Source organism: Phragmites australis, chromosome 16 (genome assembly GCF_958298935.1).
Source record: "Phragmites australis chromosome 16, lpPhrAust1.1, whole genome shotgun sequence".
Lineage (NCBI taxonomy): Eukaryota > Viridiplantae > Streptophyta > Magnoliopsida > Poales > Poaceae > Phragmites > Phragmites australis.
In genome coordinates, this window is record NC_084936.1 from 11,383,614 (window position 1) to 11,389,613 (window position 6,000).

Below are 6,000 nucleotides of genomic sequence, written 5' to 3' on the forward strand. Positions count from 1 at the left end.
AAGGCCATTGGAGCTTCTCCACATGGACTTATTTGGGCCAATTGCCTACATAAGTATTGACGGTAACAAATATGATTTGGTTATTATTGATGACTATTCTCGTTTCACTTGGGTATTCTTTTTTGCATGACAAAAGTGAAACACAAATCATATTCAAGAAATTTATAAGAAGAGCCCAAAATGAGTTTGAAGTGAAGATCAAAAGGGTGAGAAGCGACAACGGAAGCGAGTTTAAGAACATACAAGTTGAAGAGTTTCTTGATGAAGAAGGGATCAAGCATAAATTCTCGGCACCCTACTCCGCTCAACAAAATGGGGTTGTCGAGAGTAAGAATATGACTCTAATAGAGTCGGCAAGAACAATGCTTGATGAATACAAGGTATCAGATTAATTTTGGGCGGAGGCAATCAACACCGCATGCCATGCCATCAACCGGTTATATCTCCACAAGACCTTGAACAAGACCGCTTATGAGCTTCTAACCGGTAACAAACCGAATGTTTCATACTTCAAAGTCTTTGGTAGCAAATGCTTTATTTTGAATAAGAAAGCAAAGAGTTCTAAATTTTCTCCTAAAGTAGATGAAGGCTTTTTGCTTGGTTATGGATCAAATGCCTACGCCTATTATGTTTTCAATAAAACCTCCGGTTGTGTTGAAATTGCACGGGACGTGACATTTGATGAGTCTAACGGCTCCCAAGTGGAGCAAGTTGATCATAATGTATTAGGTGATGATGAAATTCCAAGCGAAGCAATTAAGAAGATGACAATTGGTGAAATCAAGCATCTAGAACCACAAAAGCAACAAGTGGCTTAAAATGATCAAGCTCAACCATCTTCATCAATTCAAGTGGAGCCATCAACATCAATTCAAGATCAAAGTGAAAATCAACTTCAAGAGCAAAATCAAGCCCATGATGACTCCAATAAATTCCTAGATGATGATGAGGTGGAAGATATTTAACCTCAATCTCAAGTGCCACACCCACATGTTCATCAAAGTATCCAAAGAGATCACCCGATAGACAACATACTTGGTGATATACAAAAAGGGGTAACTACTCGCTCAAGATTTGCAAATTTTTGTGAATTACTCTTTTGTTTCCTCTTTGGAGCCTTTGAAAGGTAGAAGAAGCTCTTGAAGATTCGGATTGGGTGATGTTGCAAGAAGAGTTAAACAACTTCAAAAGGAATGAAGTCTGGTCCTTGGTGGAAAGATCGAATTAAAATGTAATCGGCACAAAATAGGTCTTCCGCAATAACCTAGATCTATTCTATCAAAACCCAATCCCTGGAAGAGGGTGCGGCTGTCTATTTATGAGATAGAAGAGGAGATGTTTCGGCCAAAACACAGGAAGCCGAATTGGACTCTAATACAAGGCCCAAGTTTGATTCGGACTGGAAAGCAGAAGTGACTCTCTTTAACGATTCCGAATACCTCAGGAGGAATTTCGAGATGAGGCTGTATCCATCTGAAAGTAGATAGAATTATCTTTCCATCAAGTACTCATGGGCCCCGAGAATCCTTCGGAATCAACAGTTATGGCCTTTATCATTTGCTGCTGTCAGGAGGGCCGAATCCAAATTGAACTTGCGTCCACTTATATACTTGGGCTTGTATGGTTCTTCTCCCTGGTTCCTAAGGACAATAAAATCATCACAAAAGTTAAATAGTAATCCATTCTTGTAAATATTTGTGGGCAGCCCTAGGAACAAGTTCACCTGATGATTAAGTTGGCGTGCTCGTGCTCGCGTTATTGGTCCTTCTATCACCTGTTCAGCGTGTTGTGTGGTAGGAGGAATGCGTGTATCCGTGGAAAGTATGTCCTTATCAAAAGTGCAGGATATACCCTTCACGTGAATGAATAAATGAATGAGAGCTCTTTACCGAAGTATTTATCTCCACATGCGTGCATCGCATCTACCCATCGCTTGTATGTCAAAGCGCTTATTTGTTTTTCACGCGTTCGCGTTACATTTGCATCGAAACACGTATTTTTTGCATGAATGCTGAAGTATTCACCTTCTGCGTTTGCATAGCATAAACGAGTCAAAGTACTTATTTTACCCTTCGCAAGTATATGAAGGTTTTTATTTTCCATTTGAGGGGCTATTTCTCCCTCCCATTCAGGTACTTACCCTTCGCATTATATTGCTCAATATTACATGCCGAAGTGTCTACTCTTCGCATACTCGCATCACATGTGCTTGTATTGCATGAGTGCCAAAGCATTTACTCTTCCGAATACGTGTACTAATCGCTTGAGGAACTTCATTCGTCGCTTGCAGGTTTTGGTCCTTCGTATAGAGTCTTTACCTTTCGCTTGAGAGTTTTAATTCTTCGTTGCATCGAAGCATCCATCATTCATATGTGTTTTATTTTTTATATGGCAAAAATACTCTTCATACATCACATTTATGTGCTGAAGTGTTTATTTTTTGTGCATTTGCATGAATACATACTTCGCGCATATATACGCTTTGCACATTTTGCATTGTATAAGTGCATCGGGATATTTAGTCTCCGTGTATGTTTACTTTTTCTTTACGCTTGCATTACATATGCATTGAAGCGTTTATTCTTCTCACAATTACTGAAGTATACATTTTCTTTACGCTTGTATTACTTATGTGCATTGAAGCAACTATTCTTAGCCTCCGTGTGTGCGAAGCAAGTGTTCTTCAGGTGCTGGCATTACTTATGCATCAAAATGTTCACCTTTCTCTCGTATGACGAAGCTTTTATTTTTCACGCGCTCTCGTTACATTTGCGCCGGAGTACGTATTCTTGACATGAATGCCGAAGCATTGTCTTCTATATACTTATTACATAAATGCATCGAAGCGTTTGTTTTACCCATATGCAGATTCTTACCCTTTGCTCGAGGGAATATTTAATCCCCATACACAGGTTTTAACCTTCGCATAGTTGTCGAGGTGCTAATCTTTATGGCGCTTGCGTTATTTACATGCACCGAAGCACCTCTTCGTTCTGTATATAGGTGCCTCACCCTCCGTGCGAGGGAATATTTATTCAACATGCACAGGTTTAAGCCTTTGTATGAGAAGACTATTATTGCTCATATACATGAATTTTAAATCTTTGCAAATGGGGCTTATCCCTCATACCAAAGGTTTTATCCTTCGCTGCTACATTTATCATTATGCCGAAGCGTTTACTCTTCGATTGTACTTTTCGTGCATCTATTTGACACATGCACAAAACACGGAGGCTAAGAGTGCATGATCCCGCACCGAAGGCAAAAGAGACCTTCGGGAATAAAAAGATGAAGTGTTGCTTGACCTTAAACGAAGGTAGCGCACCCCTCAACTTAAAACAAAAGACGAGGTCTAAGAGTGTCTGCCCCCGCACCGAAGGAAAAAGAGACCTTCTTCGGGAACAAGAAACCGAAGTGGTGCTTGACCTTAAACAAAGGCAGCGCACCTCTTGACTTAAAACAAAAGACGGGTACTAAGAGTGCTAGCCCCGCACCGAAGGCAAAAGAGACCATCGGATTACATTAGTGCATTTAAGTATTTATTCTTCATATCCACATACCGAACATACATCGATTATAATGTGTATTTCATCTCTAGAAAGGGATACGAAGCACCTATTGTCCTACATGATAGGAAGTCGAAGTGCCACTGGTCCTTAGGTAAAGACAGCACACCACCTATTGTCCTACATGATAGGAAGTCGAAGTGCCACTGGTCCTTAGGTAAAGACAGCACACCAATCGACTTAAAAGGCGGGCGATGGCCCAACAAAGAGGACCGAGATACTGCTTAGCTTCGGGTACATGCAACACTTCACTCGGACCTCAGACAGCAAGTCTTGAAGATACGACTCTTTGAGTTCCGAGACGTCGAAGATCCTTTCGTACACGGTGCATTACTGAGCACCTTCGTCTACAATGACTACTACTCCATGTTGGCACCTTCGATATTGACTCATTGTCACCTTCGGCATCGGCATCAACTCAGGTGAGTCGCCCTCACCTTTGGCTTCAACAGCGTCGATGAGACTTTGGATGGAGTCCTCGATGGCTTCCCCCCATCTACTTCGACTAGAGAGGCCTTTGGCCACGTCCACTTTGGCCTCATCTACGACTTCGCCTCCGTCGACTCCGACTACATTGACCAGAGAAGCTTTGGTCGCGACTGCTTTGCTTCAGCCGTGACAACTTCACCTCCGTCCACTTTGACTACGTCGACCAAAGGGGCTTTGGCCGCGACGACTTTGCCTCCATCGACTCCGACTAGGTCAACCAGAGAGGCTTCAGCTGCGACTACTTCACTTTGTTCATGATGACTTCGGCTCCGTCGACTCTGACTACATCGACCAGAGGGGCTTCGGTCGTAACGACTTCACCTCCATCGACTTTGACTATGTCGACCAGAGGGGTTTCGGTCACGACGACTTCGCCTCCGTTGACTCCGACTATGTCGACCAGAGGGGCTTTGTCCGCGATAACTTTGCCTCCATCGACTCTGACTATGTCGACTACTTCGCTTCGGCCACAATGACTTCACCTCCATTGACTCTAACTTTGCCTTTGTCGACTAGGCGATGACTACGGCCGTTACGCCTTTGATTTGTCGACTTGGACATCGACCAGAGGGCCTCCGACACATGACTTCGCCTTTGGCAGCTTTGACATCGATAGAGGGTCATCGTCCACGACTACTTCACCTCCATTGACTCTAACATCGACTCAGGGGCTTCACTCATGATGACTTCGCCCAAGCCGACTTGGACTACATCAACTATGCGGCATCTTTCACCACTCATGAACCCCGGACAAGAAGGCTACGGGGGGCACCCGGATTAAAGTCCCGTCTTGGGTCCCAAGAGTTTGGCTGATGCACGTAAGCGGAGATGAGAGGATACCATGGACTTTGGTGAGCCGCGACAATAGTCTTGATACTCGGCTACCTACGTTGAAGCTTCTTCCCACGAAGCCTCGGCAGCAGCTTTCGCCGACCACTTCACTGAAGACCCCTTCGTCGAAACCCCCTTCGCCGATCAGGATGAAGAAGAACCTTTGACTTCCACTGCGGAGGATCACCTCCTGAAGCCGTAGCAACAACCTTTGCTAAGCAAGACAAAGCGTAATTATGAGTGTTAGCTCTAGCAACCTTGTAAGGGACATGCGCATGTACGCGTTCATTTCTCCATGCCCTTTTTTCCCACTGGGTTTTTGGGATGGAGTTTATAGTGAGGCGTACATGTCAACAATAAACCTAGGTCATTTTCTAGTAGTAGCTGTTCTCCCTGCTATCCTATTAGAGCTTGGAGCTAAGGGGTTACTATTGGGGGAAAGGCTCAGGCCTACAAAGGAGCCCATATAGTAAAGTAGCCCATGTAAAGATCCAAGGGCCTCTTTGTAATATTTGTGCCCCACCAAGGGGTGGAGAGGAAATTTCACCTCCCCCCTCACCTATATAAAAGACCTAAGGCGTCAAGGGTAGTGGTTGATTCCTCCCACCTCCACTCTCTCTCTCTTTGCCTGGAATGAACCCCTTCGGTACTGTAGCTATAGATAGTTCCAACAGCTTTAAGTCGTTGAACTTGTAATAACTTAAGGCTTGTAATATATTTGCTTTCTCGCTCTTTATTATGCCTTGATATGATGAAGCTTGTTGTAAGGTGCGTGTTCCGATTCTAGGCAAAAACACATGCTGGGAGAATCGGGATTAGATTCGTTATAATCATTTGTGATTGTGATTGTGCCTTGAGATGTGGGTTAGCGCGTGGCACATCATGAGATGGGTGTGTGCTAGTTCTCATTTTATCGGATGAGTCACCGATTTCATTATTTCGAATACAATTTGGTGGGTTCCTCATAATGAGCGGCCGAAGTTCTAGATACTATACCATACAAAGCTTGAGTAACTAGCTTGATGGCAAATAGTGAGATCTACATTCCTTCTAGTGCGCCAGAGAATATAATATTCAGGGAACTCCCTCCATCGATTAGCACTTGGGTGACCCT